At 33.3% G+C, this 13100-nt stretch overlaps 1 protein-coding gene across 1 annotated transcript in view; it reads left to right on the top strand.

Annotated features, from left to right (window-relative positions):
- Window positions 1–13100, top strand: part of LOC108745704 (protein sickie) — a 113342-nt gene that overhangs the window by 25270 nt on the left and 74972 nt on the right. The gene's annotated exons all lie outside the window — the stretch shown is intronic.

The following is a 13100-nucleotide window of genomic DNA, read 5'->3' as shown; positions in this document are numbered from 1 at the left end:
ATAATATTTTATTATATTATTAATTAAAATATTAATAATAATATCGAATCAGAACACTCTTTTTCAGATAAATTTAGACATTTTTATTTACAATTTTTCTTTTTATCTTATTTAGAATAAATAAAAAATTCAAATAATTAGCTCTAATTTTAATAAAAATTATTTAAAATTTTTAATAGCAACAGATAATCTAATTACAAATGGAAATTTTTTGATGAATTAATCAATTAAAGTATTATAAATTAACAATTAATTTTTTTAAACAGTTTTGAGGATAATTTGGTTCCATCCAATAAAATTATTGTAAATTTTTCATATGATTGGATATCTAACTTGTGTCTCATATTTCAGAAAAGTTGCATATAATATACAAAAGAAAAGATTTAAATTACATCCTAGACTTTTTTTTGAATCATATAAAACTCGAATTAAGGGATGTTTGCGCCTGGACTAGAAAATCCTTGGCTTGCGAGAGTCTAGATAATAGTAATACCGAAAGAAATCTCTTTCGAGCAAAAGGGGCATTCGAGCCTGAATCTAATGGAGCGCGTAACGATTCTTCAGGCGGGAGAAACGCGATGCCGGGGCTCTCGGCCAGGCTGTGCATTAACATATTAACAATGCTCCATTATGCTTCGAGTGTATAGTGTATACCTAGTCCCTCGCGTGGGCGCGTTATGGACCACTCTCAAGACTGCGAAACATATATTTGAAGCTTCAAAATATATATTCTGAATTCGTTAAGAAAACATTTCAGCGAATTTGATATGATTTTTATTAGAAAAAGATTTAGAAAATATTTTCGTTGCATATTTGAAAGTTTTTTTTAATACAATTGCAATAAATAATTTAGTTTATTAAATTTAATATATACCTATTAAATATATCTATATAGAAAATTCATCATAATCTATTAGACCGAACAGATTTTCCTCGAAATTGAATGAAGGACAAAGCCTCCTTGTCGATTCACCTCCTTGACGCTTAATACGTCGAAGAGAGAATATTTTCTCCTCTAATTCATAATTATTTATCATTATAAGATTATGAACGGCTTTTTAGTGAATCAGAACTGATAATTTAATTTTTTTTTTCTTGAAAGAGAATTTTTTGTACAATTTAATAGATTTTCGAGAACCGTATAGTATATGAAAATTGAATTTTTAAATCTAAGAACTCTCGAGCGCGTTCGTTAAAAATGTAACAAACAAAAGTAAAGACGGATGAGTATTAACCTAGGCTGACAAAAAAGTTTTCCCACACGCGTACGCATATCTCGTTAGAGTATATACACAATAATCCATCCATGGCACACGCTCATGTGTGCACGTGCACATCGGGCGCGGGGCATTAGCATAAAAATGGTTTAAAAATCCGTCGAGCGTGCCACCAACATTGGTTGGTTCTCAGGGAAGACTGAACCCGCCATTGGCTGGTTGCGTATCTCGAAAGAGAGGGAGGGCCGAAGGGAGCGGGCTCCAGAGAGGCTGCGAGAGCTAAAACGAGCGAAGGAGAGACTGAGAGAGAAACGTTTGGAGATGGAATGGGATTGTAAGGGAAATAAAGAGAGAGGCTAACAGAGAACAAGGATCGATTCTGCGAGGGTGTATCCGAAGAAGAGAGAAAGAGACAGAATAAAAGAGTGAGACAGGGTGATGAGGTGGGATATAGGAGGGTGCGAGAAGGCTGTATGTATTCAGACAAAGAAGCACAGCAACATTGGAGTACCATAGAGAGTTCGAGAGTGAGAGCGAGAGCGAGACAGAGAGAGAGAGAGAGAGAGAGAGAGAGAGAGAGAGAGAGAGCCTAGACGTCCAGCTAGACATCAGAAAGGTGCAAGAGAAACACATAATAAGATAAAGCGGGGTAGAACGATGAGAGAGAAAGAGCGAGAGAAGGGGAGAGGAATGCATCTGCATGGGGAAGCCGGTGTGAGCCCCGAAGAGAGCTGGAAGGTGAACTGGAGAGCGAGAGGGATGCCGATGGCGGAAGAGGGGGAGCAAGGGTGAAGGGTCGCGAGATACCAAAGCGAAGGGGGGAAACGGCGAGGAAAGGGGGAGAGAGAGAGAGAGAGAGCGAGAGAGAGAGAGAGAGAGCGAGAGAGAGAGAGAGAGAGCGAGAGAGAGAGAGAGAGAGAGAGAGAGAGAGAGAGAGAGAAAGCACCACGTGCTATGGGAACGGGAATGGCTCTCTCTTCTCTCGCCGGGCCTTTCGCGGCGGTTCAGTTCGAAACGGGCCATCAACGATGCCTACACACCATGGCCACACCACCATGACCATCGCGGCGGAGTGTGGTGGTCGTCCGTGGTCGCCATGAGGCGTCGTCGGTCAAGTCGATGACGCTCTCAAGAGTCGAACGGTTTCTTGGGCTTCCTCTCGTCTCTTCTTCCCCGTCGTCTTATCGTCTCGAATAAGTTTTGCGAATTTTTTTTAAATGTAGTAAGATCGATGGGTCTATTCGATCATGCGCGGAATGCGATAAAGTGTCGTTATTTAGGCTCCGCGAAGAATCGATAGTGATCGCGTAAGTGTAAGTGATATTACAGAAAGAGAGGATGGAAGTTGACGATACGTTTATGGATTATGTTTAAACGTGACAGGAGAACGTTCTCGTGATACGATCGGTTTGGATCGTGTTTGACGCGGGAAGATCGATCTGCAGGGAAGTCTCGATTTCAACTTAATCGTTTCTATTTAATCAAGAGTTAATCCAAGAAAATTAAATTTGTGGAATCAATAAAATATTCCTATGACGATGATTTAAAATAAGATAAATGAAATTTTTACATTCAAATTTATCGTAACATAAGTAAACTGACTGAACTGAAACATATAATTAAAATTAAAAGATAATTGTAATTATATTATAAATTGTGTAACAAGAGGACATACTCGTATGTACGTAATGTGATAATAAATTAAAATAAATATTAATGGAAAAAGAAATTAATGTAGACTTAATTCTACGATAAAAATCTGCTAACTTTTGCTCGTTCACTTATTACTTTTTGTTCTGCCGCACTCGAGGTGTCGAGAGCTTCTCCGTATTTTCGTCTTTTTGCATCGATCCCGTAAGGATGTCGATCGTAGATCTAACCTGATCTCATCTCACGATCGACGATAAGTCGGTCGATCGAGCAGCAAGCCGGATCAATTCACGACGAAAGTGTCTGTTGGCACGCTAACATCGAATTGCGGAGTACTTGAAGAAATCTTCGTTATTTTTCGCAGTTGTAATCCACAGACTGCAACTTGTTGCAACTGCGCGTCACTATGGGGAAGATTAAAATCTGAGGATAATTTGTCTATAAGACTTAAAAAATTTTGGGAACAAGAACTCGTAGATCGATCAATCGCTGAAGAGATAACGCGACACAATAGCGAGAATTCGAAGAATTGAGGATCAGGCAGAATTGATGAAATATGTATGAATTTTGAGGGTGAATTATTCAGCGTCTCGTAAGAAAGGAGGCACTTCGATCGCTTTCGATTTCTCAGGACGATTTACGTACGGAAATCGACATACATATTGAATTTGAAGTTTCTAACGAAACTCTTGTCTTTCAGACAGATCTTTATTCGAGAAAAAGGAATCAAAAGTGTAAAAAATAGTGTGAAAATTATAAAAGGAAATATAAGTATTATTACTATTATATTATTAGAAGAATAACATCAGTGAAAAAAATAAAAGTGATATCATATTAACACAATTAGGTGTAATTAGTGTGGAAAGAGAATGCTAAGAGGTATCATTTGGATATCTGTATGTACATATATATCAGTACTTTGAATAATACGTAAAAATAACGTCGATAACAGAAGATAAGAAGATTATAAATACGTTTAATATAAAAATATATAATTTAATTAATCCTAAAATATTTAAAATTATCAATCATATCAAGTAAGATCAAGAATTTCTTTATGTAAGCAGTCGATATTGAATCTCTTTCCCACACAAACTTTTCTCATCCAGTTCAATGTTGCTTTTGTTCAAAAGATCGAGAAAAAAACAAAGATTTTATGTCGGAGCGTGAATAAGTCCAGTATAATAAACAAGACAAATAAACGTACGAGATAAAATAGGATCTCGGATCTGACGAATAGAAAACGACGTTGGATCTCTAAACAATAAATTTTGTCATTCGATCGACGACGAGGATCAGCGAGACGATATCAAGAAGCTCAATCCAAAGTAGATCTCTTTTATCACCGGTGTCTCGTTCCCACGTTTTACGAACCCTTATTATAGTGAGGATAATAACAATCTCGAGAGGAAGGGACCATCTCTCGATACGACTCGATCGTTAACTCGCAACCTCGAAGATATAATAAACAGGATGAACTAATAAATTATTGTTATTACAAACTTTTTTATACTTTTTAGTAAAGCCACTCCTTAATAAAACAACAAAGAAAATTGTAAAGTTGAATAAATAGCTGTGAAATGAAGTGAGACGAAGTAAAGTTTGATATATATTAGTTGTAATATTTTGATTTAATACATTTGTAAGAAATTAAATCAATAATTAATTATATAAATTATTTTATTTCTAACAATAAAACAGTACTGAGTTATTTTAATAAAAGACAATATAGATTAACAATGATATAACATAAAGTGACACTTGAGGCAGTTACTCTCGTCAGTTTAAGAAGAGTCATCTGAAAAATATTCGAAGAGAAAAAAGAGAATAATCAGCATCATGGGAAATAGCGGAAGCAGCGGGGGCAGTAACAGGAAGGCACGAAGTTTGCCAAATTCACCGGAAGCACACAGGTATTCCAGCATTCTTTTCGCCGAATTAGTTTGAAATGAAACATAAGACCGTAAAATAGAAGTAAGACGAGAAGTATTAAAAAATAAAATGTAACTAATGAACATTTGTCTGTTTCTAATATTGGCACTGTGTGAATTGATATATCACTTGTTGTAGGTGGAATTCTTATATTTATTTGCTGCTTCCGACGTATTCTTATCCTTATACCTCATTGTACTTTTTTTTTCTTTATTTTTTCATTCGTTTGAACGAGCAACGACGAAACCGGTTATTCGGTATATTTAGGATTTCCTGAATCGCGCGCTACGTGTAGACATTGCCGCTATGTGTAAGTTCTTCGAGGAAAAGTAGGCAGTAAAGTTTTTTTTATACATCTATCTTCTTATATAGATTGCATGAAATTAATTAAGGAAATTAACAAAATTGCTGAAATTTTACTCAAGTAAATATTTTGAACTAATTAATAAAAAAAATAAAATGATACAAGAATAAAATGATGCTGTAAATTACTTAGATGTTCAACTATTTAATTTGTATATCTTATTTGAATAAAAAATTGTGAAATTAAATAAAAAGATTATTCGATTAATAAAAATTCTAGTCAAGTTTTATAGCGTTCTTATTTATTGATACAAAAAGATCGGATAAATGAATTAAATATAATATATTATTATTTTTATGGCGCTCGAATTCTATTTCTCTATATTTTTCTTCTTCTTAAAGTTGCAAGTTGCCAAATGACAATGGCCGCTGATTCGAATCGCGTGTCGTAGGTTGGAGGTATTGAGGCTCGCGACCTGCGACGCGGGTCCTAACCGGTCTCTCCGAGTTCCCGTGGCGATCGGTTGCGACCGACCGGGCGGATCTGGTTTTGCATTTTTCCGTTCTCGATATAGATCGGTGGCGACCGACCGACTCACGGTGCTCTTCTTTCTCTCTTTTCAGCTATCGTGTAATTATGCTCTCTCACTATATATAGGAAATTGCATATATAGGAATTTGCAACCACCCGTCACGAATAATAAGAATTATCGAAAGTCAAAACAGCATGTCTTCACAATAATGTTCTTACGCACTTCTAACAGAAATGGAAAATGAACAGTAGTCTTACACTTTCTTATAACAAACTGATAATACATTTTTTTAATTATATTACAAAGTATACATATAATATACATTGTGTATGTATAAAAATTGTATTAGATGTTATATATATATATATATTTATGAGTATCAAACTTTTAATATAAAAAATAAACAGTTTATTATCAATATTGTTCTTGGAAGTGCGATCTGTCTTGTGGAATAATCGACGATCACTCGCGAGAAAATACGCGGAAGAACATGAAATTTCGGACGGAATTTTAATAGCGATGAAATGTGGAGGGTAATAGGATCCTTTAATTAAACCGGCTTAAAAAATTCATTTCCTGTCACCAACATGCAGAGGGAGGAGACTGAACCCTTCGGATATTTTTCCAAGTATCCTTGATTTCGAACACTCGACTGAATCATAAGCTGTAAAGATGCAAATTTTTTTTATGATCGATAATATAATTAATAAAGATGTTGAAAATCGTTTTTATTGTTTAAAAAAAATCATCGATAATCATTTTTATGAATGGACTATTAAAATGTCGTTTGGATCTACCATTAAAATGTCGTTTCGATTTTAAACGCAACGAATAATCGTGTCGAATAATCGACACAAAAGCTTTAAAAAATTTGCATCAAAATCTATATATAAACGATTTATTCATTTCATACGTAAGTAGGTTGTACAAATCAGAATTTAGTTCAAATTTAGTTGCAAACTTCACTTTTTATTTCTATCATTTTATTTAATTTTTGTAAACTTTCAGTTTTTAGGCAAACAATTTCCCGAACGTATCTTTTCCTTTTACTTTCTCTTCGTCCTTTCTTTATTTAGCGAACGAGTTCAAAGACATCCGCGGAGTCGACGAGAGTGAGTCAATGTTTTCGATGTGAATGGCCGCAGAAATAGATCCTTGGGCAAGCACGTTTCGTGATCGCACGATTCGCGGGTTAAATTCTGCGCGACTGACTTTAGAGAAACGAGAACGAGCTTGTGTCGTCTCGTGTGTCACCAATCGTGCGCATCAAGTAGGAAAAACGAGGATTCACCGTGATGCGTAAGCAGGGATTATTCGAGTTGACAACGTTGCGCTCGTGCGTAATGATTGAATCATTTGGACAACTCGTTTTAGAGAAACCGACACTCAAGCCATTTATAAATGATTGTAAAAGAATATAAATTAATATATTATATATAATATATTACATTAAAGATATTAAAAAATGTTCTAAGAATGTGTGAAATATCAGGAAAAAAAAATTAAGAAAATTCTAAGACCAAAAAAAAATACAAGGAACATCTATAAATAATTGAAATAATTAAATTTCGAAAGTCTATCTAACCAAACTGTTAAAATATTGTTAGATGATTTTTGCATAATTTATTCGTATTATTTCATCGATATATGGATTAAAGAATTTTCTTTAGCTATTCTTTCCAAAACTGAACAACTAAATTTTATTCTACATTTTTTATGAGGGTTAATATTATTGTTTATTATTATTTTTAATATCGTTTTTATTGCATATAAAACATATTTATTGTATAAAATTCAATAATTAAATATGTATAATCTTTATATCCGCGGCAAACAAAGAGTAACATTCGATTGGTTCCGAAGCGAAGATCCGGCCGTGCCCTGATGAGAATCGATGGACTATATTTTGCTCATGGTTCCCCAGGAGATGCTCTTGCCAAGTTCGCTTTGATTAATTAGAATGGTGCATTGTTTGCGATGCATCAGCGATGATACATCGCGGCAAGCAGGCCGGAGGTCGGCGGAACCGTTATGCATCGTGATTGTTTCAGATGCAAGAAGTCCACCGAGAGATCAAATTCTACCTTTAGATTAGTAAAGAATATAGAACCAAAAAATATATTTTAATTTTTCCGTAAAAAGATATACCTAAAATGTGTTCAAAAATTATCATAAACAGAAATTTTAATTAATAATATTTTTCAAATATAATATTTTTCAAATAATTTTATATGTTATTAATTCTAAAATTATTAGTAACAATCCTAATAATTACTATCGACGTTTAATTATTTTCTTCGTTATTCAATAAACAATACTGCGAATATTTTATAGCGATCCTTTCATGTCTTTTTTTCACTAAAAATTTCACTAATGAAACAACATTAAAATAAAGTAACACAAGATTTCATTCAAAATTAATGAGCATAACACTTTGACAAGTAATCCACTATTTTACAATAACAATAATAACAATGCACTTATTTCACTTTATCACATTTAAGAGAAAATAAACTTTTATTTTTTTCATTATTTCGTATGACATACATTCAGACATTTTTCACAATCTTCAGTATACAACGTCTTCAAAATCTTTTGGAAATTTAAATATATTTTAAGGAACGTAACGATATTCACAGCGTCCTTGCCTGTGTATCAACGATAAACGGTGATCATGAAAGAACCGCGGTAATAATATCGCCTTGCGGGAAAGAACGGTTCTACTCGTCGTCATGCTTCTTCCTGGAAGCGGCAGTTAAGTCCTTCTTCTCTTGAGATCCTCTAAATTTATCCCGTACTTCGCTGTAACGAGGCTCCGCTTCGCGCCGTTGTATGAAATCTTCTCTTTCTTGCGGCTTTCTTTCTCCTCGAATAAGACTCGGTAATTACTTCTAATACCTGTAATGAATTATTTGGCGCTATCTACGCCCAGTTCTCGCCTCCATTTCTCTTTGGTCTTTGCTAATGCGACTTACACTCGTGCGCGACACCAATTTATAACAATTTATATTTGTGCATGCAACATAAATAATTTGTCGAAAAGCGAAGACAATCAAATACAGCAAAATACATAAAATACAGTTAATTCGTCTGTGATATTTTTTTTCATTTCAATCGCGTTTTAATTTAAAAAACTATATTTATTTCTATAAATCTGTCGACAGTAATATTTTTGAAATATTTTTCAGTCAACCATTTCCTATTTGCTTTTTATTGAAAGTTAGCTCAAAAAAATTTTTTAATAAAATTTAATACTTAATGGTAAATTGTGCAGATAATAATGAAATTTATATCTAACAAAGAGAAATAATAATATTTTACAGAATAAAACAATAAATACATAAAATGAAATGCTTCATAGTTATTTGCGATGTATAATATTTTTGTCTGCTAACACGAATCTATTGGTGAAATTTGATTAGGTTACTATACGTCACAATTTTGAAAAAAATGATATCTAAGAGGCAAAAAATGATGTAATTGCCAAAACTGACCAACGGACTCGTGTTCAACAGTCAAAAATATATTGGAAACAACTATTTACACGTGTTGAATAGCTTTGGACAGTGTTATTATGCCTTCTATTTTCACAATAACATTACTGTGAAATATATAATATTATTAATATAATGTTACATTAAGTTCAAAAAAATGATGTGCGCCCAATATTACGATATTTAGTTTTTCAGCGAAAATTCTCTCTAGTCTTCGTAAAATTTCGAAATCTCGTGGTGGCGAGTAAGAGAAAGAACGTTCTCTCTATATCGAGCGACGGGATCTCTAATTGGCGACCGTTCGAAAAATCGTACCGGCTGGTTCGATCCTGGTAGTCAGCAATTAAAAGGAATGTCGTCCCTGCTGATATGTATCTTGTCGTTGCTGGTCGACCAGCCTAATCACGCGCTCTTGTTGCCCGCGAGCGTCGAAGAGAGATAGTGACTCCCTTCCTTACACATTTTGCAATTGAATTGCGCATATGGCGCGTTTACATCGTTCGTCTAAGCGACTATTCGATTATCTTAGCTCTTTCTATAAACTTTTGCGAACATCTATTTTTTCAGCTAAAAAAAAACAGCAAATGTAAATAGAATAATTTATTCAATGTATTTGTAATATAATTTTTATTAATTTAACATTAGTTTAATTAAAAGGAAGTATTAAGATTTTTAAAAATATTAATTTATTATTTGCAGGAAAGAGTTGTTGCGGATGCCAATAATAAACGAAAGATAGAATTTTTATATAATTGTTGCATTTTATTATTTTTTGCAAACATTAATTCGTTATCTACAGAAAATAGATATTAATTAATCAAATGACAAGCATGACAATATCAAACTGATGAATGAATAGTGACGACCTTGTGTCGTTTGTTACTTGTAATTGTAATTACATCATTAAATTACATCGAGAATGTTGCAAATGCGTATTACTGGTAATTGACAGGCGCTAATAAAACACATTGATTAGATAATTAGAAATCGAAGGAATAATAGCGAAAAAAATCGTATTGTTAATTACGCTAATCACTAATGAAACATGTAACGCAGAACAAATTATTGATATGGTGTGTAAAAATTCATTACATAGTATTGGTTTAAATAAAGACTCTTATCGAGCGATTATCGAACGTGATTAATCAAACGTCGCGATAATAATGGTTCTTGCGAAACTCAAACATGTGGCGCTGCACGATAGAAATTAATGTAATCTGAGATGCCGTCATAAATAACGTAACATGACTACAAAATAGAGTATACTTGCAGTGAGACGAACGATAATGATTAGAGAAAATATAAATAAAGCATGAGGAAAAAATTGTGATTTAAGAAATCATCTTCAATCAGAAAGAAAAAAAAAAAACAGAAATTATAAAAATGATTTTCAAAAATTAGAAACAATACATTTAGAAAAGATATTGTATTATTTTATAAGTATATATAATACAAGTATTTCTTAATAAAATATTTATATTTTATTAAGAATAACAAAGTATTAAATTATTTCTACTTTCGTATTAACTCTTTGTTTTGTCAATGATACGCTTTAATTATAATATTCGTTTAATGATCTATACGAGAGTAATATGATTACAAACAAAATAAGAAAGTCATCTTTTAGCGTTTGAAGGCTCCTGAAAATCAGTGCACGTGTCACAAGTAATTAAAAATTTTAATGAAATGTGTTGATAAGGATTAGATCGATAAACAAACAAGAAACAAAGGCATCGTAAAAGCACCGTTTGCGGTCAAGAAATGCTCCGTCTCGCACTGATATTAATAATACGTCTCTCGGGGGTAAGACGTCGGCGTCGTGGCGGCATGGCGCGGTGGTGATGGCAGTCGCAACACGCGCCCGGCGTCGCGCGATCACGGCATTAATTTCCGATATTGCTATCGTAAATATTCGCGACTCGCCGCCGACCATCTCCCACCGGATTGAAATACTTCCCTCTTTCTGGATTCGACGTTGCCGGCGCGCGTCCCTATTGGGGGCTCATTTTTTATATATCGACCCTCAGAATCGTAGATATATATTTACGGCGAGGGAACGGCGCGATTCAAAATGATTTTATAAAAGTAAAAAAAGAATTTTTAATGCTATATGACATTTTAATTTAATTTGTCGCTTGCTAGACTGATATTATGCAAAAGGTAAGTAGAGGGAAAGAAAATTGTTTATTAAATTGTTTACGTACTATATTCTCCAAGAGGTTTACATATTTTTTAATTTTATGTTTTATGAAAATGCTAAACCAATTTTATCATCATAATCATAGATTCTTTGTTTTTATCTTTCTCTTGTTCGAAAAGTTTTGTTAAATTTTATATTATTTTTCTGGATCTTACAATAGGAACATTCTAGCTCTAGAGTTTCTTCTTACGTACAGTACTACGGATTCGGTTTCAATATATGGAAGGGAGAATTCGAAATAGGAAGGATATCCTAAAACGTATCTGCGAAAGGCCTGCATTTTGTCATGCAAAACAAAAATATAATTTTTCTTTTGATAAAAGACTTTTATTGAGTAAACATTTTGTGTTATACATAAAACATATCAAATTGTGATGTACCAATTTGATACACTAATCATAAAATTAAAAAATAAACTATAAAATATATAATATAAAATCTTTTCTTGATAAGCGTGTGATATGATTTATCGAATTTATTTCTGTATACAATTGATTAAGACAAAATCCTTTTAGAATTTATCAATTAATTCAATTGGCTATTGATAATCACAAAAAAAGTAACTTTTTAATTATGAAAAATCGTCGTTTAATACACACTTCACGCGAGGATTCGACGCAAATTTTACGACTCATCGTGTATTTATTATGTGCATACAAGCAAAATGGAGATTTATAAAACGCTTTATGTACCTAATATATCTTTGAGATGCAGGCATAATTTAATCTGTATATATATCGTGCTTGCAATGCGTCTTCCTCAGGCATTATTGTATCGTGTCCCTGCACGACAGGCACGGGAATTGCATCTCTCGCAGGTCGAAACAAAGAATATAACGAGAAAGGTGTGTCTCACGAGTTACACTGCACCAGCTGTGCGTGCGATGCAAATGGATGCGAGACCCACCATCACTGTATAAATCGAGAAACGAACTCGTGAACTGATTATACAAGACATTCTGAAAGATTATGATATTAATATATGCAGTTTTCCGTATATATTATAATTTTTTTTTTATTGAAATGTTTAAAGTTTTATTTATAATTAACGTATAGCTTTACAATTAATACGTATAGCTATTACATTGTTCTACCATTATCTAACATTATTCGATAATGTATTTTGATATTGATTAACTAGACAATTTCAAACAAATTACATATTTTTGATGTGTGAAAGAAATATCAAATATTTAGTGTTTGAAAGTAGATAAAAAATATAAATATTTGTACCAAATTGTTTATTTCTCAACACCGCAAACCATTTCGTTCATCTCGTTTCATTTAGTCTGATTAATCTTTTTACTTTTCTCTTTACTCCATCCAAAATAAATAAGTTAAAGGACATATTAAGAATAGAATATACGATTTACGAGTGAAAGGATAATTCGTTATTCTTTTTCTCATCCTTTTTATAGTCTTGAATCTAGTAACTCTTGCAGTTCTTCGTTTTGTGACCATTTGAGTTGATTGGCAGCTGCAATTATTCTCATTACAGTAAAATAGCGGATAAATTTAGGACAAAGCGATGATTTACGCGTGATGTAGATATCGGATAGCCGGGTTTAGTGTTAAACACGCAGTGCGAAAACGAGTCAAAGGCCGTTTCTCTACCAAGCCTGTTATATTCATGAAGTTTATGGACGGTACTTGGTAATTCGAGCTCAAGAGTGTGTATATGATGTTATAATGGATCTATATACGGTTCCTACACACACACACACACACACACACACACACACACACACACACACACACACACACACACACAC

This window comes from Trachymyrmex septentrionalis, unplaced genomic scaffold, assembly GCF_001594115.1.
Source record: "Trachymyrmex septentrionalis isolate Tsep2-gDNA-1 unplaced genomic scaffold, Tsep1.0 scaffold148, whole genome shotgun sequence".
NCBI lineage: Eukaryota > Metazoa > Arthropoda > Insecta > Hymenoptera > Formicidae > Trachymyrmex > Trachymyrmex septentrionalis.
Note: the sequence above shows the minus strand (reverse complement) of the source record. Positions and strands in the feature narration are given on the sequence as shown.